Source organism: Sinohyriopsis cumingii, chromosome 13 (assembly GCF_028554795.1).
Source record: "Sinohyriopsis cumingii isolate HCF-2022 chromosome 13, ASM2855479v2, whole genome shotgun sequence".
NCBI lineage: Eukaryota > Metazoa > Mollusca > Bivalvia > Unionida > Unionidae > Sinohyriopsis > Sinohyriopsis cumingii.
Genome location: NC_142973.1, coordinates 38,425,948 through 38,452,276, shown reverse-complemented (window position 1 = coordinate 38,452,276; position 26,329 = coordinate 38,425,948). Strand labels below are relative to the sequence as shown.

Below are 26,329 nucleotides of genomic sequence, written 5' to 3'. Positions count from 1 at the left end.
TTTAACAAAGCAAGTTCTAATATACCTCCCATCAATTTTGATTCAAACTGGCTCAGCCATCTATAGAAGTTGAAAACAGGAAGTAACACCATTGCCAGTGGAGCCAAGCAATTCAAAATTTTATAGAGCATATCCTAAGAAACATTCTTACCAATTTTGACTGAAATGGCCTCAGCTGTTCCAAATGCTTGTTGTTGAAGAGTAATAATCCTGAATATAATCTTGATAAAAAGCATGTTCTAAGAATAATTCCAAAGATTTTTTTTTCACTGAAATAGGCTCAGGCTTTTAAAGAAATACTCACATAGAGGTTTTCCAACAAGCTGCAAAGAAAGCCACACCAATGCAAGAGACACCCACCACAAATTTTTCAAAAGTAACAAACTTTTCTTTTTACAAAGTTTAATCAAAATGGTTCAGATTTTATGAACAAGTAGAAAAATGTTTTCCACTTTGGTTCTAAAAGGCAGCCACCCTGGTTACAAATTTGGCAGCTCATATCCTGACCCACATTTCTACCAACTTGAAATTTGTTCAACAGGCTTTTTTTTCTTAAAAACGGTTGAAAAGAGCAATGTGGATAGTTGACACATAAAAGATGATGCACACCTGACATAGGGCCAAACTATTAGGCCAGGTGAGCTAAAAATTATTGTCGTAAAATAATGCTACATCTGGTGCAAAGCAAAAGAGTGAATTGAAAATATGACCATTTCCACTGCAATTCAGCATTTGTTATTAATGCCAGACTTCCGCAAGTTATTGTTTGTCATCATTTTGTTGATCATTGGTGACCAATTGGTGCTATCAGCAGCATGCAAAACTGACACCAGCCCACCAGTCCAGTGTCAGACAATTTCATGGCGATCTGGTTCACAATATAAATAGCCAGTCCGTCTGAACAGTTGGATATTTATAGGTTACTGCATCTGTACGGGAAAATATTTTTTCGGATGGAATATTGCATGACCTTGGGAGTGCAGCATATCCATCTGACAAAATGAGTTCATACTTTCCCATACAAATGCAGTAACTTTTTTTATTATATGCTCACTTTTCTTACTCTACCTCATGCTTAATTATATAAACAAAATACACGACAAGAAACAAAGTAACTGAATGTATGCCATATTCCAACCTAAATACACAAATGCAGATTCATCATTAGACAACAACAACTCTGCCCAGATAAGTTTGAACTCAGTCGCATGCTCGACATAACTTTCGAAAGAAAATGGCATTTTGGTCTACTTCAAATTGAAATTTGGAGTCATATTGTGAATGAATGCGCATTCCAACAACTTTTCCATTTGATCTGGAATGAATAGATTTGGGTATTTTTGTCGATTCTAGGAAATTTCATGATTATGGACTGGATTCATCTGTGCAAATTCTACATGAAATACATCAGATTGAAGCAGCAAGGGAGAAGTATGTTGACATCTGCAAGTCTTTCTGTTTTGTCATTAAATATCTGAAATCATAATGTGGGAAAAATATGAAGTCTTTCAATTTCAATTATCAGAAAAGATGCTATGGAATTTAATATCTATTTCATTTTGAGTGCAGTAAGGAGGATGTAATTGCACTTGGAATATAGTCAAAATTAAAGTACAATTCAAAATGGTAATCAAGCTTTAGAACCCATGACAGAACTCATGTAATATGGATTTGTAGAACTAAGACAGTACATTTTGAGGAAATTCAGGGTGTAAAAGTAAGTATATTTTTTGCCTTCTTATTACCAGCTAAAGGAGACAGTTTATGCCTTGTCACTTGCATGTTATTTGTAGGTACTCTGTAATTTTATGAAATCTGGCATCTACCGCCCAACTAAATCTGAAACACTGTAACAAAAAAGGTAACGTGGAATGTAGCAAAGCAGCTGGTATGTGGCAGTCCATGAAACATCTGCTTTAGTTAATTCAGAAACAAATTTAATCAACAAAACATAAAGGCCTTCTACACGAGTCTACATGATTTGTTTACAAATCAAAAGTGCTGGCGTCTGTGTCCACTGTTTGTTTACAATAGAAAGTAGTTCCTTTACGAGCGCAATATGAATTGTGTGCGTGAGTTCAATATCGTAAAATACTGCATGATTCTGACAATGCAAAGTTAACAAAGAAAAAAATGAGCATATAATAAATAAGTATATTGACTACATTTGATCAACAATTTGTATATTTTATCATATTAACTCATTCGGCCCCAGCACTGTTATCAGTATCTCTGCTGCTATGCCTCAGAAGCACAAAGCTGTCTAGCTGCTTGTACCCCAGAGTTTTTACCTGTTTGAAAAATTTTGAAAACATCGTGCACATGCATTCAGTCTTACCTTAATTTTTCTCCTTATGCAATTAAAATCCATGAAATTTTCACCATTTATTCCAAATGAATTTGTCTACAGAGTGATGTATTTTTTTCCCTATTTGTCCAAGTCTTTCACAACTTATTTATACAGTATTTACAAAATTATGTGCAACATTTATCCGCAAGAACTCTATCATCATCGCTGTCAGCATCCTCATCTTCGGACGATTCAATCTCAGAAACTTCTATGTCAGAATCTAAAATCTCACAAAATATCCAACTGCCAAAGATATCTTTCCTCAGCTTGCTCAATATTTTCAAGATCAAACACGAGAAACTCCTCATTTTTCCTCTCATCAAAAATCACTCTTACGTCTGCCATCATTTACGATTTTTCATGAACAGAACACGTGTAGTTAAACCGCTCTCAAACAGGAGCCCTTGGCATCTGAACAATTCAAATTTCCACAAATGAAAGTAAAATCATTTCTGATTGGTTTAATAGTTGCTTAGTTCTTGGAATAAACCCATTTCTAACCAATCAGAGATGTTGTATCTAACACACATTCATCACGCCTGGAGATGGGATCGGCCATTGAATGCAGTAAACAATTCACGACTACAGGCGGGATCGGCCAATGAATGAAGAAACCGGATCACGCCTACAGACAGGATCGGGACCGAATGAGTTAAAAGAAGTAACAGAAACCATGTGAAAAATAAATTGTTACGATGATCACTCGTGAATTTAAGGAATAACCACCCAATATGTTGGCTGAGATGAGAAGGGAAATAACTTGCATATAATCTGCATGTAACTCTAGTTATAAACAATTCTTCATCTATGTGATGTGTGATGAAACATGTGATTTCCAATTCCCCAAGTCAATATCAGGGGTATTTGGACACCTCAAAGCCACCAGGGACTACAACCACCAAAACTGCTGAGAAATAAAGAGCTATTCAAAGGGAATATGACACTAACAAACAAAAACATTGTTCTAAAAATATCTGTATTACAGTATTCCACTTGATTATCATTGATCCCCTCAATAATATGACCTATTTGCAAACCATGTAAATCAGTATAAACCCACATCTAAAAAAAGTTAATCAGTAATATACTGCTGGAATTCGTCTTTGTGCAGTCGTAACTTTATGGCAGGGAATACAATGGCATCACATTTAAATCCTTGACCTAATTCTGATGCTGTCATTGATGACAATTCAATGGATGAGGATCCTGATTTTCATTCTATTATTCAGACTGGTCATCACTAGAAGCATCAGATGATGCCCCACCTCTAGATGAAGTCTATACACATCTCCATCATCTAGACAGTGGACAGCATTGTCCTAGTCAATATAGTGGTCATATGATATGATATAAAATTTAATATATTTATGTATTATCACATAATATAAAGAACTTATTTTCTGCTTCTCTTAATTTTTCAGTTTCGATTACATAGACAACCTTTACAAAAGGCTGATATTCATGTCTATCTGAATTTACCACTGAGTCATTGACTACATTTTGTCTTCCTGTATAATGAAACACAGGACCAGATAGTCATGGACTGGACTAGTATCAGCTCTATGTTAGTAGTCCTTTGGGCTTGCAGGATCTTTGTCCTACACTGGCTATGAAGATGATATCAGCTGTGGCTGTCCCAATTTGGTATAACTGTGGCAGCAGTTGGGACAGTCGGAAGATGTATGCAAACAGAACATCTAGACCAGAAGCTGAATGTGTCAACTACCCATGCCCTCTGGTCCTGGACAGAAAAGATGTAAAAGAAAAACCTGTTCAGGGCTCAGAAAAAGCACCTGTTTAATCGTTCTTACTTGGGGCAAGGAAAAACTGACCCGGCCAAGTAAAACATTACTATGTACTCCTCCCATGGCTAAGTAGATTCTGGATCACACCTTGAATATAAATCTGGAGACATTTTCTACCCTTAAAAATACCAAAGATCAACATCGTTTAACATCTGGTGTGTGTCAATAATAAGTAACTAAAGCATAATCTTCCTACTTGTTGTCAATCAAAAACCTGTTGCAACGGTACCTGATGTTACTAAAATGTTTAAATATTATAACATGATGCTGTTTCAAACTCAGCCTTCAATTTCTTAATTGTGTTTGCATTTACAGTGACACTTTTCTGTAACAAAGCATAATTCTGATGAGGAGAAAGATTGTTTCAATGAGCTTTGACACATCTTTATGAGTAATGATTGTGAGATGTTAAGAGACAGAAAATATCCAAATTTGTGCAACTTTCTCATCTGCTCTGGCAATGTTCTAGTTGTTGCATAACTCATAAATAACCAATTTTCCACTGCCGGTCCATGTTTGCACAAAATACATCCCCTCCCTCAAATACACCTGTAATGGCTTCTCTCTGGTACGCTGTCATACTTTTACTGTTAAACTTACAAAGTATCCTCTTTTGAAGTCGAATGCCTCTTCCATTTTCAGTCAATGAACAAAGCACCGCTGTAACAAGCTATTGGTTAGCTAGCATTACATACTAAGGGAGGCAACTCATGAAATCCAACAGATTTTGCTAGGACAAGAAACGAACTATCTGATCTGCCAAGGTGTAGATTGGGTTAACATACTGGAATTTTGGCAAGCACAGATGGTAAACATGGTGAAGGTCATCATAATTTCTGCTGCTGCTGTTGCTGTATGATGCTCTGTTTTACCATTGTATTAAGAACTGTTACAGACTACACAATTGGTAAACAGGAGAAAAATGGGTTAAAAGGGTTTTCTTAACCTAAATTGTCAGATATATTCAACAAAGACATGTTTTACAAAGTGAAGCTGTCATAATATGATAAAAGACAAATGAAAACAATCACAATCTGAGCAAGGTCCAGTTTGCACACAGTAAATGGCTGACATGGGAAAAAGGTCAGAGTTTCAAATCAGTTCAATTCGATTGCATAACTTCAATTATTGCAAACTGTACACATTTAGACATTTATCTAAATGCTGCAGCCTCATTTTTGTCTGAATGAGTTACCTGAAGAAACCAATTACCTAAATACATGAGTACCGACTGGGTGTAACTGGAATTTTTGTTAAAAACATTTTATACAGATATGAATACAGATATTAACAGCAAACCTTGTAATACTGTTTGTATACCCAACTACAGGGTAGAAACCCTATTATCTATGTAGCACATCTATCTTTCTGCCAGTGCAAACAAGCAATATACCTGGATTGTGGTAAGTAAACTTTATATAGCTCAGTACTACTCGAATGCTGTAAAACTTGACAAATCAACACAACTATAATATTACCAAATGTTTGTCATGTTTCAAAACTACAGTGCAAAAGTGACCTTGTGTCTAAGTTAAGATGGACGCTTGCCACCATTAATCCTAGAAATGCCAGGGTATGTCTGCATATGGACATTTAACTTTCTTCAAATGTTACTTTGTTTTTCATTGCATTAAACAAAGAGAAAGTAGAAGAAACCACGTCTTCTCGAACAGATTGATGATCTACTGTCCAAAACGATTTTCCAGCAATTCAAGACCATGTCTTCTTTTTAACTGCTGAGTGATGAGATCATCTCCAATAGTTCTACGTGATAGGATTTTCAAACCAGCCATTGTGGCAACCATTTTGGACACAAGATCTGCACCAATTTCACTTGAAACAAACTAGACTGCATTAGAAGACTTTTTGTCAAACCCCTACAGGTATGTCGATATAACCATCCATTTAGAAGAATTAGTGAAAAGACTTCTAACTTGAGCTCATATCACCATTTTCATTCTAGCTGAACTAGATCTAATTAATAACTAATCTTCTGGTGAAAACCCTAATTAGTAGAAGCAAGAATAATATTCTCAAGATGGCTGCCATGCTGGCCATTATGGATGTCAGACTGGCACCATTTTAACCCTTTACCTCATAGAGCATAGTCACAAAGTGCAGCGTGCTATAAATAGAACACCTGTTACCTAGTCGACTCCATACGCATAGGCCTGCCTGTTAACTGTTAAGCAATGTAGTGTATGTTACGTTTAACAGCAATTTAAACCATTTTACATTTTTGGTACATATCTATTATGTGTGTAAAAATTTAAGAGTAAAGTCCAATTGTTATAGCTGTGTAATTATTTTTCACGGAAGAAATTTTTATGTGCTTTAAAATGTTGAGAGAACTCATTCACCATCATGTCAGTTATAAAAACTAATTGCTGTCTACATCAATATCAGAGCCTTTACCTAAGTTATTGAATCTTTCATAGTTGTGATTCTAATTGTGAAAACTTCGTAAGTACTGAATGAAATCCGCGACCTCCATTTAGGAGAGTGGAGATTACGACCCAGTTACTTTAGCAGATATCGACCAGAGCATAAACAGTGACCACGTGATCTGATGTAATTGTCATTCGCAGAAATGAATGTAGTATCTAATTGGGGGTTTCCCAGAAGGTGGCGCTACGAAAACAGGCCTAAAATGGCTGATGTTCACAGCTGGCATCAAAATGCGCTTCCATGTGAATGGAGTAGAGGCTTCCAAAGATGCTTGCATGAGGTAAAGGGTTAAATATACTACCAATTAGACATCACAAGTCTTCTGGTGAAAACCCAATGTTGATATGATTTTCCAACTAAAAGTGGTTAAAAGATTTTCAAGATGGCCACTGTAGTGGCAATACAAGATATCAGATCAACAAAACTGATTGCATCTAATAACACCGCTAAGCCCAGCAAACATGTTGGCGGCTTTTGTGTTTTGATGTTTATTAAACTGTGAGAATCTTTTTATCAACCACCCATTGTCTGCTGTTTGGTTGTGTATGCAGTTAAAGAAGAAACACATGTTGGCTATTGTTTGAGCAATGATTGTATAGAGAATTAATTGAAGACAATCACAATGACGACTTACTGGCTTTACTCATGGATCAGTAACAAGTAACATTTCCAATGATGTTTATTTTGGCATAACACTTCAAGAACCTGGTGAAATTGTTAAATTTCTGAAGCCAAGCCACGATTGTATTACATGTATATTCGAATTCATACTCAAACTTTTACCCAAAATGATAATAAACATTTTACATACTATTTCTTGTACTTTAAAAAAAGTATTTTTCCAGGCACGAGAAAAATACACGTACATGTATTTAAAATTTCAGGAACCATGCCACATACATATTATATATCATATTATACTCGAATTCATACATGATCTCTTCCCCAAAATGATAATAAAAATTTTTTTTGCACAAAGTGCAGAGAAAGAATTGCATTTGTGAATTTGATTTTCCATAACAATAAATATTTTTATACAAAACAGTGTATCCCCCCCACGGGTGTAAAACTGAGGGTAAAAAAAAAAACCATTGGTGTCAGAACTGGGGATCAAATAAAAAATGTGGGGGTCAAAAATGTACTGACAAATTTTCATCTGACTTGTACTTCTTCAGCTTGAAATATGATATTGCAACTTGCACAACATACTCTCTCTCTCTCTAAAGATACAAATAAACCAACATGCACAATTAACAAACAAATGCATTGTCCATTCAAAGAATAATTTTATTCATTTTTCTTTTAAAGTCGTACTTTTAACAGTCTCCTTATAATCTTTATGAAGCAATACTATAGACCAACAAATTACATACAAGCCAATACAAAAAGCCTAATAAATCTTTTTAACCAAATGGCAGTTACTTTACTGCCTGTTATAAAATGTGTACTATCATCGGTTTCATTGTACTTATTCCTAGAACAAATGTATCCAAAATTCAAGGAGGCTAATGATTCATCTTGTTTTTAATAAGTTACACTTGAACTTTAAGATCTTTCTTTTTTGCATCAAAGTTAAAAACCAACAAAATCTGCAATGCCCCCCGGCTGTGTAATCCAAATAAACGCATTCATCTCGTCAAGTTTACTGATTTATTTGTTGTGAAAGAATGTCTTGGGTTATAATGTGTTCTCCAGACATCTTTAGGCGAATGAGGGCAGATTTTAAAAATTATTTAACCCTGTCACGAAAGGATTATTCACTTTTGCAGTCTTCACAATCATGCGACCAGAAGTCACACCAGTAATCCTAATGGATGTGTCGTATTCCAGTTAAGGGAATTATTTTCTCCATTTTTCATTAAAGTTAGATCCACAGTTACTCTTTTGTGTTCTGCTTCTTTCACTTTCGTCGCTAATGATTCTTAGTGCACGACGTTTTAACTTTCTAGTGCAACAAGCATTGAGGTTAAACATTAAAATGACATCTCGCTGACCTCGATGGATATCGCGTGAGAGCTCGGGAGATATGGGGAAGCTCCTCTTTCATAACATTGCCTATGGTAGTCTGGTTCCTTATTTCGCATTTTCCCTGCATTGCACTCCACTATACGAATAGAGGAACGCACCACAGGGAGTAAACATAGCAGGAAACCAGTCAATACCTATGCTCAAATTATGCACGATGCCACCCCTCGTCCAATGCAATGGATATTAAATAAATCCTGATTGCATTATGCGAATCCTTTGCTTAAAAAAAAAATGCACGGCAACAAAATGTGTGCGTCAATTTTCTCCAGCATGAGTCCCTGATGCACAAATGTGCCTAAAGGGAAACAATGCAAAATTAGGAAATTAATAACGAGTTCATAAGTAAACCCCATACACATGTAAAACCCAAGAACTAAGTGCAGTAGGCCTGCAATGGTCACGAGTCACTTTTATTAAAAAAAAAATTAAAGCTGAATGCACGCACAATATCATACCCTTTAAATTTCCAGCTAATAAAGCAGACATTATTTACTGGTCAACTGATTGCGTCTAATAACACCACCAAGCCCAGCAAACATGTTGATGGCTTTTGTTTTTTGATGTTTATTAAAATGTGAGAATCTTTTATCAACCACCGCACAGTCTGCTGCTTGGTTGTGTATGCAGTTAAAGAAGAAACACATGTTGGCTATTCTATGAGCAACGACTGTATACAGAATTAATTGACGACAATCACAAGGACGACTTACTGGCTTTACTCATGGACCAGTAATAAGTAACATTTCCGATAATGTTTATTTTGGCATAACACTTCAAGAAGCTGGTGATACTGTTAAGTTTCAGAAGCTATACCACGATCGTATTATATTAAAATTCATACATGAACTCTTCCTAAAAATAATAATAAACGTTTTACACACAATTTCTCGTACTTAAACAAAATAATTCCAGTACGAGAAAAATATACATTACATGTATTTAACATTTCAGGAACCACACCATGATCATATTAAATTCGAATTCATACGCGATCTCTTCCCCATGATGATAATACATTTTTTTATACACTATTTCATGTCAATTTAAACAAAAAATATTTTTTCATGTGCGAATGAATATACGAAATTTCAGGAGCCACACCACGACCGCTTTATATCCGAATTCGCGTTATAGCAGGGTTGCACTGTATATGCCCCTTCAGAAAGAAAAACAGAACAATATTGATACAAAGAAAAGGAGCAGAGCATGCTCAGAATTAATTAACAGATTAATGCTTATACAACTAAAGGTGACATCTGTCAAAGATGTTGAGTTCAGTAGAGCTATAAGAAAGTGGAGAAGGAAGAAAGTGAGACAGATATTGTAGTCTAGATAAATACTGACCTATGACCATTTCTTCCTCCCCTCCTTTTATCTTCGATAAAGAGGTGGTCAGTCTTAAGATAAAATCCTGTCATCATCCGTCTTTAAATTATACATGGGAAACAAATTTGGAATTTCTCTTTTTATGCAGGGATATTTAACCAGTGAATGAAAGTGCTCATGGAATAAATGAAATTAGCATAGAATGAGCAATGGGGCAGATGTCAAACTGCTAAATAGTTTAGAAGAGTAGTGGTAAGAAATTTGTGCCAACAAACAGACATCATAAGATGAAGGAGTGATAACAGGCAAACCCAATTCATTTCTGGCCTATGACCAGCTTAGCAATAAATAAGAATATTTTCATTTCAGTCCAAATTTCCTGCTACAAAAATTTAGCATCCATCCTTGTGTTGGGTATTTTTTCCCCTGTCAAACTATGCATTTATAGAATTTGAAAAACAATACTGTAGAATTTCCCCCAACAACTATACTTGTCCACTCGGCTGTTATAAATAAATTATTGACAAGATCCACACTTTATAAAGTACACTTAATTAACAGGCATTTCAAGTTCTACTTACTTATTTAATAAGGTCAAAGTTCTAAAGGATGATGATAAAAGTAAGTTGTTGCAGCTAGTATATTATTATTTATTATTATTATTATTATTATTATTATTATTATTATTATTAGATGTCCTAAGAGTATGGCCTAGGTTAAATGTATATATGCTGACACATTGCCTCAAAATATAGTTACAAAGCACATAGTGTAAGGGACTGGTGTTGTGATTGCAGCACAGACCCTGGGGCCTGCAATCAATTATAGGGTTTTAATAAGTTGAGGAGATGAGCTTCCCATCTTTTTTCAACTCATTATTTTTGGCTATAGTGTTTAAACAGCAAAACATGACCAAACAAATGTATGGGTTAATTACAGGTACCTTATGTTCAATGCCTGACACTGAGTTATTAAGTGCTCATTTGACCTCTTTTATCAGCCATGTCTGGCAAATATGGCCATTCTGAGACCTCTGTTGCAAAACCTGTTGTTAAAAAAATCTTCAATGCTAATCTTATATTTTGCTCATGGAGAGAGACAGCAATGTTCTACCTTGGTGCAATAATTTTTCAAATAGTCACCTTAGAATCAGTGTTGGTATTTTTGCTTTCACTCAAGTGAAATTCCAGGCTTTTTCTAGGACTTTCAAAGACTTCAGAAATAAATTTCCAGGACCTCAAACACAAACAGTAAAATTGAAATCATATAAGGAACAATGAGCAATACAAACTAAAATGCCTGTAACACCAGATATTGGCATCACAACTGAGCAAGATCATCATCATGCTGATCAGACCAATATTCCATGAGCCATATTTAAATAAAAAAGGATCCAAACACGGAAAAATTATTTTAAAGACGTACATTTTCAAGGACTTCAAGACCCTCAATTTAAAAAGTCAACATTTAGAGGTTTCAAGGAAGCATATGAACTCAACAAAACTGAATGTTCAATTATCTGATGGTCTAAAATGTGCTGCATTATGGATTTCTGCTCCAGATTACTTATGTTTAGCATTAATCTTTATCAAAAATCTATTCCTATTTTCTTTCAAAGCCTGCATCTTCTTTGATTGTTTGTTGTACAGGTAAAAATTGTTCAATTTAATGCTAAATTTTATTTCCTTCATAAAGAAGTTCCTTTAATCATTTATACTGATACACTTGCTTTTAGCATGACCTCTGGGGCTAAAATCAACATTCAACAGGACATGCTTGGAAACCTGAAACTGACATCTGGAGATCCCTTTGGATAATTGTGGCAAGTGCTATGCCAACATAAGAAGTGAGTGTTCATTCCATTCTATTAAGCTATTCAAAAAAATAAATTTAGACAAACTCACATTCCTATTCAGATAGCAAGCTTCAAATCTGAGTACAATCAAAACAGGTGCACACAGGTCAGCAAAGACTGATGCATATGACAACAGGTACGATTACATAACACAAGGCCCAAGTAGTCCTAACACTGATCACCTGGCTAATATCTGCCAAACAGCCAAATCCAAGAGCAGGTGACCAAAAATTCTAGGTCAGCTGAATCCTTTCAGGAGCAGTACAGCTAACCCCCAAACCAAGAATGGACATATAACCTGAAATCAAACAAATCTAATTTTGTATTCACAGCCTTAAATTTTCACTGAAAAATACTTAAGTAACTTTAATACCATTCTTTTTAGCCATTTATGAATCCTAATATTATTGTTTTAGAAATTAATTTGAAATCGTGTTGATGAGAAATCAGCACAGGTAAAATCATGCAAGTTAGAGGATAAATGCACCCTCCAATGCTGCTGATTGCATGTTATGAAAAGAACTGTCTAAAGATTTCTCTATTCCATTGTTTCTTCCTATATCATTTGTCCAATATTTATAGGCCTTTAAGCCTAGAAACTAAAATTTGGTCACATTCTGTTACGCATTTTGACTTCAGGTGAAGCTGCTTAAATGTTTATCCGATTTAAATAATGGTGATAATATCTGATTGGAATCATTTATTCCCCGCTTCTGTCAAGTTTCATCAAATTCTGTCTAGTGGTTTGTGAGAAGGAATCACACAGGTATCTCCATTTCTATTAATGGTGGCCACATCTGTTGGCAGATAGCATCTTTTGTACAAATTTCCATGGTTCATCAGACAATTCAAACAATTTCATTTTTCAAGCACTATTCTTGACTGTGTACAATCTTAGGAAGAACGCTGATTATAGTATACCACTTCCACAACAACTCACACCCAGATAACTCGTACACCTATTTAAAACACAGGGTCGGGTATAAATCCCATTTTTCTTTTAAAAAAAAAAAAAAATCAATCAAAATTGGTAAATTAAACTTGATCAAGTGCTTTTCCTATCACCAAAACTGGTGGTTAGTACCTGGCAATTGGAATGATCATCATACAAATCTAAACTTTTAATAACAAGTCAGATCTTTTGTTAAATTTTCTTTCCAAACAACATTCTCAGTACACTGTAAATAACAATATTCAACTAAATATTCTGATCAATGATAATACCTACTGATGGCAACTCTTTAATAAATAAATACTAATTAAGTAAGTTTTGTCAAGTGAAATTCACATTTTAGTTCTATCTTTTAATTCAGAGGTTGCTGAGGCTTTGAATTCCTGAATTAAGTCAAATGCATTGACATTTTCACTGGATTTGTTAGATCCCAATGATTAACATTTTGTACTTGTTCAACCATATTTCTTTCTTGCTTTTAAATGAATGCACAATAATACTGTATTGAATAATTTATTTTCTACTCATTTTGAGCAATTTAAGGATCAATAGGGCCTGATAATATAATTTTTAAACTTCTGATTGAGGCACAAGTCAATGGTATTGTCCCCACCAGCAATACAACCTGGGGATTTCCAGGGTTAAAGGCAACCTCAGCTACCACTGATCAACAAATGCAAGACACAACACTGAATTTTTCATTTGGCCACCATGAATAGTGCTCCTGGTTATCTTATTTGTTTTTAAATATGCCTCCCATATCTGACCATCTTTTGTTTATCAGCCTTAATGGCTTAATACACAGCCTAAATTAATTTTACAAAATAAGATGGTAACAATCCCAAATGTACTTAAGCAATAATCAGTGCTGAAGTGACCCGGTGGACAGCATACTGAATACAAAAATGACCTAACACTTCAATAAATTTCAAGAAAGATGGAGTTTTCTAACATTTTTGTTGTTGTTTAAAATCAATATTTTATTTTTCTTCTTGATATTTTATTATCAGTATTAACATTTTTGGCAAAAGAAGATGCACACCCATTGGAGGGCTATACCATAAGCTCACTAAGCTAACAAGGCCCATGTGGGTCAGATCTGACTCACCACATTATACAATTTAACACATGACCATTTCATCAAAACACAATACTATGTAAATAACTTTACTAAACTTTACATGGTGTTGATTTTACCTAATCCACTATATCCTGCTTCAAAAAATCTTCCTAAAAATGAAAGCTTAATTCATATGCACAGTATGTTGCTCATAATCAAAGTCACCCAAGCACCTAATGACAATTAACTCAACACATCAAAGCTATAAGAAACCATGACATTTAGACTGCCTCATTAACATGCACTGATCTAGTTCACTGCTGAATGACTCCAAGATCCTAATCATAGAAGTATATACATGTATTCCATATTTGATCAAAATCAAATCATAAGTATCACTTCCAGAGTGGTAACAAGTTCAGCCAATCAGATATTAGACTACTGTACATAACGTCTGTATGTCTCCAGTGTATCCCCCAGGGGTGTATAATTGAGGGTACAAAAAAAAACCTAGGTGTCAAAACTGGGGGTCAAATAAAAAATGTGGGGGTCAAAAATGTACTGACAAATTTTCATACGACTCGTACTTTTTCAGCTTGAAATAGGATATTGCAACTTGAACAACATACTCTCTCTCTCTCTCTTTCTTTCTCTAAACATACAAACACACCAACATGAACAATTAACAAACAAATGCATTGTCCATTCAAAGAATAATTTTATTAGTTCATTTTTCTTTTAAAGTCATACTTTTAACAGTCTCCTCAACAATATTATAGCCCAACACATTACATAAGGCAATACAAAAAGCCAAATAAATCTTTTTAACCAAATGGGAGTTAATTTACTGCCTTTCATCAAATGTGTACTATCATAGGTTTCATTGTACTTCGTTCTAGAACACATTTATCCAAATATCAAGGAGGATACTGATTCATCTTCTTTCTAATAAGTTACACTTGAACTTTAAGATCTTTCTTTTATTGCAGTAAAAGTTAAAAACCAACAAAATCTGCAATGACCCGCTGACTTTGTAATCCAAATAACGCATTTGTCTTTGCAAGTGTACTGATTTCTATGTTGTGAAATAATGTCTTAGGTTATAATGTTTTCTCCAGATATCTTATGGCGAACGAGGGCCTATTTTTAAAAATTCTAAAATCCTGTCACGAAAGGATTATTCACTTCTGCAGTCTTTGCAATCACGCGATCAGAAGTCACACCGATAATCATAATGAATATTCCAGTCAAGGGAATAATTTTCTCCATTTTTCATTAAAGTTAGATCCACAGTTACTCTTTTGTGTTCTGCTTCGATCACTTTCTTCGCTAATGTTTTTAGTGCATGATGTTTTAATCTGGCGATCACTTTCTAGTGCAACGAGGCTTGATGTTAAATATCTAGAACAGCTTGCTGAGCTCGATGGAAATCACGAGAATCTCGTGAGATTAGGGGAAGCTACTCCGTCATAACATTGCCTGTGCTAGTCTGGTTCATTGTTTTTATATTATCCCTGCGTTGCACTTTGCTATACGAATAGAGGAGCACAAGGCAGACAGCAAACAAAGCGGGGAACCAGTCAATACCTATATGCGAAGTATATACGATGCCATCCATCGTCCAATGCATTGGGTATTAAATAAATCACGAACATATTATGAAAATCCTTTGCGTCAAAAAAACGCACGGTAACAAAATGTGTGCGTCAATTTTCTCCAGCGTGCATCCCTGACGCACAAATGTGCGTAAAGGGAAACACTGATCTCATTCATTATGAATCAAATACAAGATCAATATGATATAAGCATTATGTTTGGAGAAATATGGCCTCTAGAGTGGTAGAATGATTGGATAGATGAAAGATTATCTCATTAATGCAATTATCTAACTCATTATCAAACCCATCCAATATCCTCATGCTATAAGCTTATATTTTAAGTTTTATCAAGGACCATAACTCAACCCCATATAGGGGTTCCAAGTAGCCGAGTGGTCTAAAGCACTCTCCATTACAGATCACTGCCATCTCACCTCTGTCTGCGTGGGTTCGAGTCTCGGGTTCGGCCAATGTGGGTATGTGAGAAAGCTTGCAAGTAGCTTCTCGTGGGTCAGTGGTTCTTTCCAGGGTTTTCTCAGGTTCTTCCTCCACCATTTATACTGGCTATCATGTATAGCCTATCTTGTGCTGAAAAATGGCGTTAAACCCTACAACAACCCCATATAAGGCACATAAGCAAGTCTTACAGAAAATGGTCATACAAAATTGCATCAGAATATGTTGAATGTTTTTTAGCTATGCCAGTTACAATCAAAATTTCATGTGAAGTCATCAAGCTGTCAAGGCACAGAATCCTATCAAAAGTGGTACTGACCAGATAATGCCCCCCAAATGGCATACCATGGGCAATGAGACAATGTATAGACCAAACTGCAAATGAAGGTAAGTAACACTGTATTCATACCTAGCATCAAATGGGTTTTCCCATCCCTCCAATCTGTTATGCAAAATTCTTTGCTACACAGTGTGACAAGAATTCAGTTAGAATTTAACTAATGGATCAGCCAAGATCTGTTACCATGATGTGTCCCTGGGCAAGCACATACTCAAATTATCATCACACTAAATACACTTGTGTTGCTGTGCCATATAAAAAAAACCAGCACTCAAACTAATCAAAAAAAAAGAAGTCTAGGAAGTGTATGTTGAGCCCAAGGTCAAAAGGGGAGATCAGGCATGCCACAAAATGAACTGTCTTTCAATGTTGATTCAGAAACAATTCATCCAATCAATGAACAAAATCTGTGTGTCTATGTGTGTGTGATTGATTTAGATTTTTCATGTAGCTTCAACAATTTTATACATATTGCGACAATGTCTCGGTATGGCAATTTATAGTTATGTCTAGCACTATGGCCTCATGCTGCAAACACATAGCATCATGTCACGCTCGGTCAAATTATCCTGATACCAGACTGACCAGTCCTAAAACTGCTCATTTAAGTGCATGACCTGTAAATCAAGTGCTAAATAAGTGACTTTTTGCAACTAAGCAATAAGATGCTTTCATTGATTATCTTATTATTAAAAGCATTTTTGCAACTGCATTTGGCGCGGTTTAACAATTGCGGTCATACAATTTCTGGTATTCAGTGGTTTGTTTTGTTTCTTTGGCTTGGTGCTGATGATGACGATAAAAAACCAAGTTTAATCTAATGTGATTTGTAACACATCTGCTGAAACATACAATAAGAGATCTATTTATAGATAATGCTTCCATATAAAAACTGCCCACCACTACCCCACCCTAATATTGAAAATCAATCCTTTACAAAAATGCCAGACCAGGAATTGTGAAAATTATACCTATGTGAAAATCCCTGAAAAATCACAGTCAGATGAGAAGCATTGTAATGGGGGAATATATATTGAGACACTAATACAATGGATATTCTGTATTACACATGGCAGGCAGTGGTTTAGAAAAATAAATACAGAAGAAAGCTATAGTGAGGATGCACTAGCAACACACTGATATGACAATATCTTCTAGCTGTTAACAATCAAGATGTCTAGGATGATTTGGCACAAGTTTTAAAATATGCCTCCCCCTACCTAGGAAAAGTTTTTCTTTTCCTAGAGATTTATCTAACTTGTGCCAAACATCACTTTCACAGACCTAGCTCTGCACCAAAATGCAATGTAGGCTTTTAATTGCCTGCAATAGTCTTCATGTGTTTGCCTCTTTAGAATGGTTTTAAGAAGGAAGAATCTCTATGACCTACATGCTGTCTAGCTGCTGTACCCATTCTATGTAATTATATCAGCATTAGTGTAGTAATAATCATTTAACTGCCAGTCTCTGTTATGAAAGGAAAACTTTTTATCCCCTACACATTTCACACAATCTGACCATCAAATGAAAATATTTACTTTACTGTAAATCATCTTCGTTTTTTTTTTCAAAATTAAGGAGATGAATCTATCCAAGAAATTTAAAAACTGCAAATGTAAAAAAAAATTAAAACTCATGTGTCAGACGAGCAAATCAAGTTGATCTGTCAGTGAAAGAGTGCTCATGAAATACTCCCACGAGAAGTAATAATCTGCTCATGAAATACTCCCACACAAGAAGTAATAATCTGCTCATGAAATACTCCCACACGAGAAGTAATAATCTGCTCATGAAATACTCCCACACAAGAAGTAATAATCTGCTCATGAAATACTCCCACACAAGAAGTAATAATCTGCTCATGAAATACTCCCACACAAGAAGTAATAACCTACCCAAGCTCATTCTTGTATCATATGTGATATAAACTCAACGTAATACAGATACCAAGTCTTATAAAAAATGTATGTTAAGGGATTTAAAAGAGGCTGGCAAAGGCAAATGTTACATGGAACACAAGCTTGTGCCACTATATAAAATCATACCAAGTTTAATGAAGATATATCAAACATTTCAGGAGATAGTTACTGGAGAAAAATGTTATGTACCAATGGATGGACACAATTTGAAACTAAAACTGCGATAATTCTTTAATTGCTGATTGGACAGATTTGGTTTTGTTGAAGACAATGTTTAGTCATGTTACAAAAGCATATCAAGTTTCATAAAGATGTCTTATAAGAGTTGAGGCAATATTTATTTAGTAAATGAAAATGTTACAGATGGATGGACAGACAAGCTAATTCCAGTATACCCTCCAAGTGAATGGGGGGGGGGGGGGCAGACATAGCCAAATCAAGACTGACATTGGTATGCGGCAAAATAATGTAGCAACACAGCACCAGATATACTACATTTCAGCATATTCTTATTGAAAAAAACATTATAAAAGAATGATATGTGCAAAGAATTATGAAACTCGTTAAAAAGTCTACTATCTGAGATGATTCCACGAAATAAAATTTTGGACCCCATCCATAGAACTGGAAAAAGTTTTATTGCAAAGTATTTCAGAGACATGTTAACAAAGAGATTTCTTGACTACTGTTTTTATCATTCATCACTACTGTACCATTAATACTGGCAACCATGTATAGCCTATTGTGAGCTGAAAAATGGCATTAAACCCCACAACAAAAACATTCATCACTAAAGCATCTTTTGGCAATTTTTTTAAGCTTTACCTTAACAGAACATTAAACAAAGAGTCCCTTGATGGGACTGATGCTCACCAGCCAAAAAGAATATTTAGAAATTGAAGACAATTTCGCCCTTCAACCCTTTAGCTACTACAGCTGTTGTGCAGTTTCACTACTGCAGAGTGCTATCATATCAGTTACTGAGACAACTGAGGCTGGTTGCTAGGCTATGTACTAGAGCATCAAGGTTGACTACAGAAACTGACAATAAAAACATGGTAACAGTTATATTCATTATTTCATTAGTTTTTGCTGGATTTCAGTGAAAGAAAAACAGCTTACCTGGAATAGTGTCTGTTATTTATATACTTCTACTTTATATACTCCTACATCCCATCCCATCATACAAGAAATCCCAGTCATGTAAACCATTTTGAATCCCAAAATATAAATCCAATATTTACATATGTACATGTACAAACATGAATGAAATCCACACTCTAATTACAAAGCTGAGAGTGGTACCTCTCAAAACAGTCATTATCCATACATAAATGCCAATGTATATTCCAATATATGCTCACGTCTCCATGACGCTGGTTTCATGCCATTTCAGGTCCTGCTTTTGGTCCCCCATTTTCTTGGCATAATTGTTTCTTTCACAAGCTTTTCCACCAGACTTTCAGGAAAAAAAACTTGAGAAAAAAATCTTTCACATTACTTAGTGGTCCAAGCTTGATTGCTGAACCAACACGAGAATCAAAATCATTGATCTTGAACACGGCAAGATCATAACTCCATTGTGCAAGTGGGACTATGTCCTCCTCGTCCTCCGATTCAAAGACTCTTACATCTGGTGTTGAAACGGGACTAATATCAATAGCTGATCCATTTTCTAACAATGATCTTCAATATTGCTTGCACTAAACCATTCAAAGTTGCTCATATCTGAATCAGAATCCATCTTTGTTTATCTCAACTACATGTGTTTCATAAATTGCGGGAAAGCCCTTCCAACTGTTAAGTTCTTTGGAAATTTTCATTATTTATATATATATATATATATATATATGAATGAATGAATGAGTCAAACATATGTTTATGAACTGACCCTGCTATAAAGTCCATGAATGCATCTTTTTTTCTTCACATATTAAAATTCTGTACATGAGTGAACTTAACTTCATCATGGTCTTTATATTGCTGGAACAGTACATGTTCAGTTAGCTTTTAGGAATAATTGAGTTTTTGTTTACTGATGCAAATCCTGTAGGGAATATGCTTTCTAAAGTTTGAATTACCCTTCTATTATCCTGTGATTGGATGTCAGAAGAAATTGTGCATTATGTTAAAGAGATTTCATGCCTGGGGTAACTATTGGTATGAATGCAATTTTGTTGTTAATTTTTCTGATGTTTATCTTTCATTATCATTCTTTTCACTGAAGAGAGTGCAATATCACTGACTTTTATATCATGATTAATAAAGTATACTGCATGAACTGCAAAAGAAATAAAGAAATGAATGCGTCTGTACATTCCACGAGAAAAACATTCCCATAATATTGAAAGAAAAAAATAAGACTCATTACAAAAAATGAATATTATTAATACAGTTTGTGAGGTATTGTCATTACATTATCTAAAATTTGATTTGGCTTTATATCTATTACATTATCTTTATCAGAACTATGACGTGTTTATAATCAGCTAACTTGTTGTTTTTTTTGGAATCAGAATGAATGCAAATTGATCCCAAAAGGGATAATGTAAATAAAGCAGTGCCTCTCACTCAGGTGTTGTCGTTGTTGTTATAGGGTTTAACGCCATTTTTCAGCACAAGATAGGCTATACATGGCAGCTAGCATTAGTGATCGAGGAAGAACCTGGGAAAACCCGGGAAAGAACCACCGACCCACGAGAAGCTATCGGCAAGCTTTCTCACATATCCACATTATCTGAACCCAAGACTCAAATCCATGCAGACAGAGGTCAGATAGCAGTGATCCATGATGGAGAGCGCTTTAGACGACTCGGCCACTCGGGGCCCCCTTCTTACTCAATGAACCTCTTTAGAGTATGTTTGCAGCAGTGATACACAGTAAACCACACCCATTTTATAATGACCATGTCCACTCCATTGTGTTCATCCATGAGGACTCCACCAGAAAGTATGATGTGCAGAGCTATCCATGAGCCATTGCAGCAACTCCACTAGGAGAGAGAGAGAGAGAGAGAGAGATAGTGGAGGATTTCTTTCTGCTTAATCTTCTTTACTGCCTCTCCACCCCACTGTGACATGTGGGCTTTCAGAAACTTTAATAAGCTGTACTATAGCATTTAATGGTACCTCAGCACAACAGTGACTTTATGGTGCCAACTAGAAATTAAAAAATGTAAAAATGAAGCATTGCACCAATCTATAAGAAGAGCAAGATAAAAATATAAGAGGCTTAGTTAGAAAATAAAATTCGGTTTAAGGTTTATACAATAGAACATAAAGGTAACAAAAGTAAAATCCTTAAAACATGGTCAAAATCTGTTATATAAACCACATACTCTTAAAAGGTAAAACATGTTCAAGGATGACAGATCATCAGACAGATTCTTCATCAAGTTCATATAAAAATAAACTTTTGTCTCGCATGGTGGAAGTCACATCTCACATGGTGGAAGTCAACATGCTCAACAAGAGTATGTTTCATTGTCCATGAGCTCGAGTTATATGTTAGTGCAAAGTTTGAACAGATTTTTCATCATATGTACTGCTTGCCAAGTTTTAAAATGTGGTAACAGCTGGATTCCAATCTAGCACAAGTTTTCACTCTAGTGAAAGTAATCAACTTACCTGTAAGTCTTGAAGCTTTTAAGCTGTTTAACTCTGATGCAGGTAGTTTTAATACTAGCAGGCACAAAGTGAATTCAAACATGGCACAAAATACATCATAATGATTGCTTCCTGAAAATAGAAAAAAAAGCATCTAAGAAATGTTAAGAGTGACCACTGAGCAATCACTGTTGAAATTGATTTTACAGAGAAGATTGCAAGACCACAGTTGTCTCCCTTTTATAAGGCCGCCTCTGTAGAGAAATGAGACTTTTTAGGAGGTGTGGCCTTTCTATAGCGGCAGGGACCATTCTGCGCTTCGCCAATGTCACTAATTGCGATTTTGTTTCCTTATTGCCGACAAAATATACCATCTGGCTATTTTTTTGCAGACAACCTTTTGGGTTGTTTAATTTGTACATACAATCATGGATTTGGCATGAAGACATTCAAAGAGACCACAAAAGGAAGCCACAAACTTGGATACACAATGCACTGAAATCTGTTACATAAACAAATCCTTCGTATTGACAAACCCATTTTTACAGTGCATTGTTACATCATAATCCACTTATGTTGACATCTGGCCACAGTACTGTACGCTGTGATACACTCAGTCATCCTATTGGACTATACCTACAAGCAACCGACCTCTGAAGTACTACCGGTAATAAAATAGTTTTGCTGAAACTTCAGAGAAAACTGATTACCTTTTGAAGTACCAACTGCTGTGTATAAATACAAAGCAAATGGAAAAAATCTCAATCAGAATTATATACTGTCAACAGTGCAACTTTATCATGGGTACATGCAAGATAGACGCTGTGTGTTCATCGTCTCATCCTAAGAGTAAGTTAACAAAATTAACAGCATTTGGATTAGTGCAAATTCATCGGACAACACAGTCACTGAACCTGATGTTATACCTGACAGTCCAACATCACCTATCTACATGTAGTGATGGTAGTAATGCTTAAAGTTGAACAGCACATCATGATGAATGGGTCAAAGGTTCCCAACAATTTCTCGACAGCTGAAAACTTGGGCGTACGTGGCTGAGATAGGATGCAAAGTTAAAGCAGATGTTGTGTGCTATATGTATCAAGGCACAAGTTGTCAATTCATTTACAACTGGTTATGATATTTTGATGGAGTGTGTCACCAAACAGGAATCCAGGCTGGGTAAGTAATATATGGCAATTTTGCTCATCGATCTTTTACTTTTGCCATCAATCCCATGTTACGACTCCAGAGACTTAAACTACGCAACAAGAAATAGCAAAACAAACAAGTTTTGCACAATTAAAAATAACACAGGAGTGAAAGAATTAAATTAGCTTACAGCATGGTGAGTGAATTGTTATTTCCTAATAGTCCTTTCAATTCCAATAATTCCAAGAAATCCAAATATGTTCCAATGAAAAATGCCATTTCTGTGTTGAAGTTTCAAATGTACAGAAAGATTTCCAAAGAATTCTAATAGTCACTGAACAAATTTAGTTAACACCAATCAGTTATTCTAGCATGTCATGTGAAAAATAGATCTTTTCAAAAACCAAGCTGAGAGATTGAATCCAAAAGCACGCAGATTGTGAACTACCATCAGGAAGTTTTTTGCAGCATATTTAATCATTGGTTTCACTAAATATTCACAGACTTTTCGTGGGCCAATACATGTGAAATTCTCAACAATAAAAAAAAAACCACGCTGTTTCTCCATGTGGAGCATTATACCCCCTCCCCAAACATGCCTCCATTTTATATTTAGTCAGCTGTGAACAAACTGCACAATTGCTAAAGGTTAGACTCAAGCTTCTTCGACATACTTCAAAGAAACCTCCTGTTCTACGGTGAGTAAAAACACTAGCAACTGATTGACAAATAAAGTCCTTTTTTTTGTTATAACTAACAATGCCTAAAACAGGTGTGAATTGAACAGTTCAAATGTGGTCTCAAGCTACCATACATGTGATAACTATTTCCCACATTTTATATCCCACCTTATTTCCTTAACTCGTATATGCATATAACACTGCTTACCAAAGAACAGATTTATTCCAAATTATTTGGGGGGGGGGGGGCACATATGCTCTATGATATGTTTCTTCCTTCTTTTAGTTTAATAGTGGTAAGCAATTCAGTACAAGCAAAGCATGTAAAGCACGGCAAAAATAAATTTCTGAACTCCTGGTTGACAGAGATGTACTCTGTGAAGCTAGCTCGGGGGGGGGGGGGGGCAATTTAATTCCTGAATGCATGAAATCAATGGTCACATTACACGTCACTTATCTTACATTGGAAAGTACGACCACAGGATTTTAGTATTAAAACATCATTAACTAATGTTCATTACAAAACTTTTTGTTTGGAAAATAATATAATATAGATCTGCTTAATACCTGACGTTTCTATTAAAAAAAGAGAGAGACTGTAGATGTCAGGAAAGTAGATATTTTACATTTGATAATGCATTTATTTCAGGTGATAACAGTCATACCTATGCACTAACGGTGATGCGGGATGCAAAGACCATGGAAGTAATGCAAAACAGTCATTTAATGATTTATTTTGTAATATTATGGCTGTATTGCTTGTTGCCAATAAAGTAATAAGTATCCCATCTTTTTCAGTTTTCATTGCCTATTACATTAACAGACATGGAAAATAATTCACTACTTGTTATGGCAACATTTTTTGAAAAATAGCGACAAAATATTGAGGTTGGCGATATTTTTTGCAACAACTTTTTAAAAGCCAGGACCATCCCTGTAGAGGGATCGCACAAATGTCAGAAATAATTACATATAAAGATAGGCTAAACTAATTTTGAAACATTAAATATTTTTATTTAAAAATCACACATTATGGAATCAACATAATAAAACTTTTATTAATATTTTCAAAACCTTGTCAATAAAATAGGACAGGTTATAAACTTGTCAGATGTGATGCAATGCATCATGACCTCATACCAAAAAATAGCCAGTAGTCTTAAATCGAATGACAAACTTTGCAATATGGCATCCAAATTTTCTAATATGCAGAGTTAACTGAAGATAATGTTCTCTGGGCGAAATTACTTTACAGCCTAACAGAAAGTCACTGTTATACAACCAAAAGGAAAGTTACAATGTCATCTCCCTACAAGTGCAAATCAAGATAAATTCTGTGTTGCACACAGAAGTGGGGGGGGGGGACACCGTCTCTCTTCCTAATCTGGCAGACATGCACCATTTTAGAGGTCAAATGAAGATAATAGCACATAAAGCAGTAAAGTTTCTACACAAATTCAACAGTTTGGCTACCTTCACCTTTTTTCATATTTTCCTTGAACACCTGCATTACTGTAATAAAAGTTTTATCATGTTACTACAACTTTATGGTCTTAACTCATTAACCCCTGGTGCCGCGTTTAAGTAGCAGGAGGTAGTAGCCTACTGCTGAGCTCTGTAGCATCAAGGTCATGTATGATACACTAAAGTGAGTGGTAGTATAGAAAGGTAGGCAGATGTAGCTCTACAATGATACCAAAAAATCTGGAATTTCTAGTTGTACTACAAAATACAGAGGGAAAAACAAAAAATTTTTGGACCTGATTTTTGTTCAGCCTAAATTCACCTGTGGTCAGAATCCTACTTTGTGTCCAGATTTTTAAACTTTTTGGCCTCAGATCTAAGGCAGACCAGTCTGAAGTGCACACAGACAGATGAACCTTTGCAAAGAGTAGGATAAGATGGGCATCTGGAATAAAGAGTGATCTCAATATAAAAATGACGGGTCCATTAAAGGAGACTAGAAATCAAAATTTTCCTTCTACGTATGTAATTCTCTACAGATTTTAATTCGACTGACATGTTTATAAATTAAATATCGTAAGTGGGTAGTGATTTTATTGCATGGAAGATACCACGATTCCGTAAATTGCCGAGTTTTTCCGAGTTTTAATGAGATGACAGATCACGTGGTACCGTGACGCAATACTAGCCAGTCCTCGAATACAAACATAAACATTGGCGAGCGAGGCAGACGGAAGGAGACCACATTTGGGTTGCAGATTCAAAACTTGAATCTGCAGTCTGATATAATAGTTTATGTACTGTACTGGTCAGTGTTAAAAGAATTTTTTTAGGCACAGGCCCCGGGCAGGTGACTTAAATAAACTCAAGCCCTGACTGAAATTCCACAAGCCCGGACAGTTCATACCTGTCAACTCTCAAGCCGGGAGAAAAACCTCCTGATTTTGGGGGTATTTCCTCATCTACATCTCAATCTCGTAATATCTCTAAATTTTTCGCAGCGAAGTCCCGATAATTACATTATGTCTGTCAATTTTCATTTGTCAGATGAAGAAAAAACCAACCCCAAACCGTTTATAAATAGATATAACGTATGCAATCCACAGTCTAAGCTGCCACACTGCAGACATCGTAGTGATACGACTGAAAAATTGTTAAAGCTACGTTAAAAATTCAAATCACACGCACACACGTCTAAATCCGGCACTGGACGAAATAATTAATATCACACAACATTTTTTTTTTTTTTTTTCTTCAGTAAATAGAACGTGAAAATTAAACATTATTCAA

General features: G+C 35.3%; 1 protein-coding gene across 5 annotated transcripts in view; it reads right to left on the bottom strand.

Moving 5' to 3' along the window:
• Nucleotides 1–26,329, bottom strand: part of LOC149785237 (uncharacterized) — a 226,185-nt gene that overhangs the window by 118,625 nt on the left and 81,231 nt on the right. For all 5 annotated transcript variants that reach the window (XM_089979066.1, XM_089979072.1, XM_089979070.1 and 2 more), the window contains one exon: nucleotides 21,765–21,875. The gene's annotated coding sequence lies outside the window, so the exon portion shown is untranslated. The remainder of the gene's footprint in view (nucleotides 1–21,764; nucleotides 21,876–26,329) is intronic.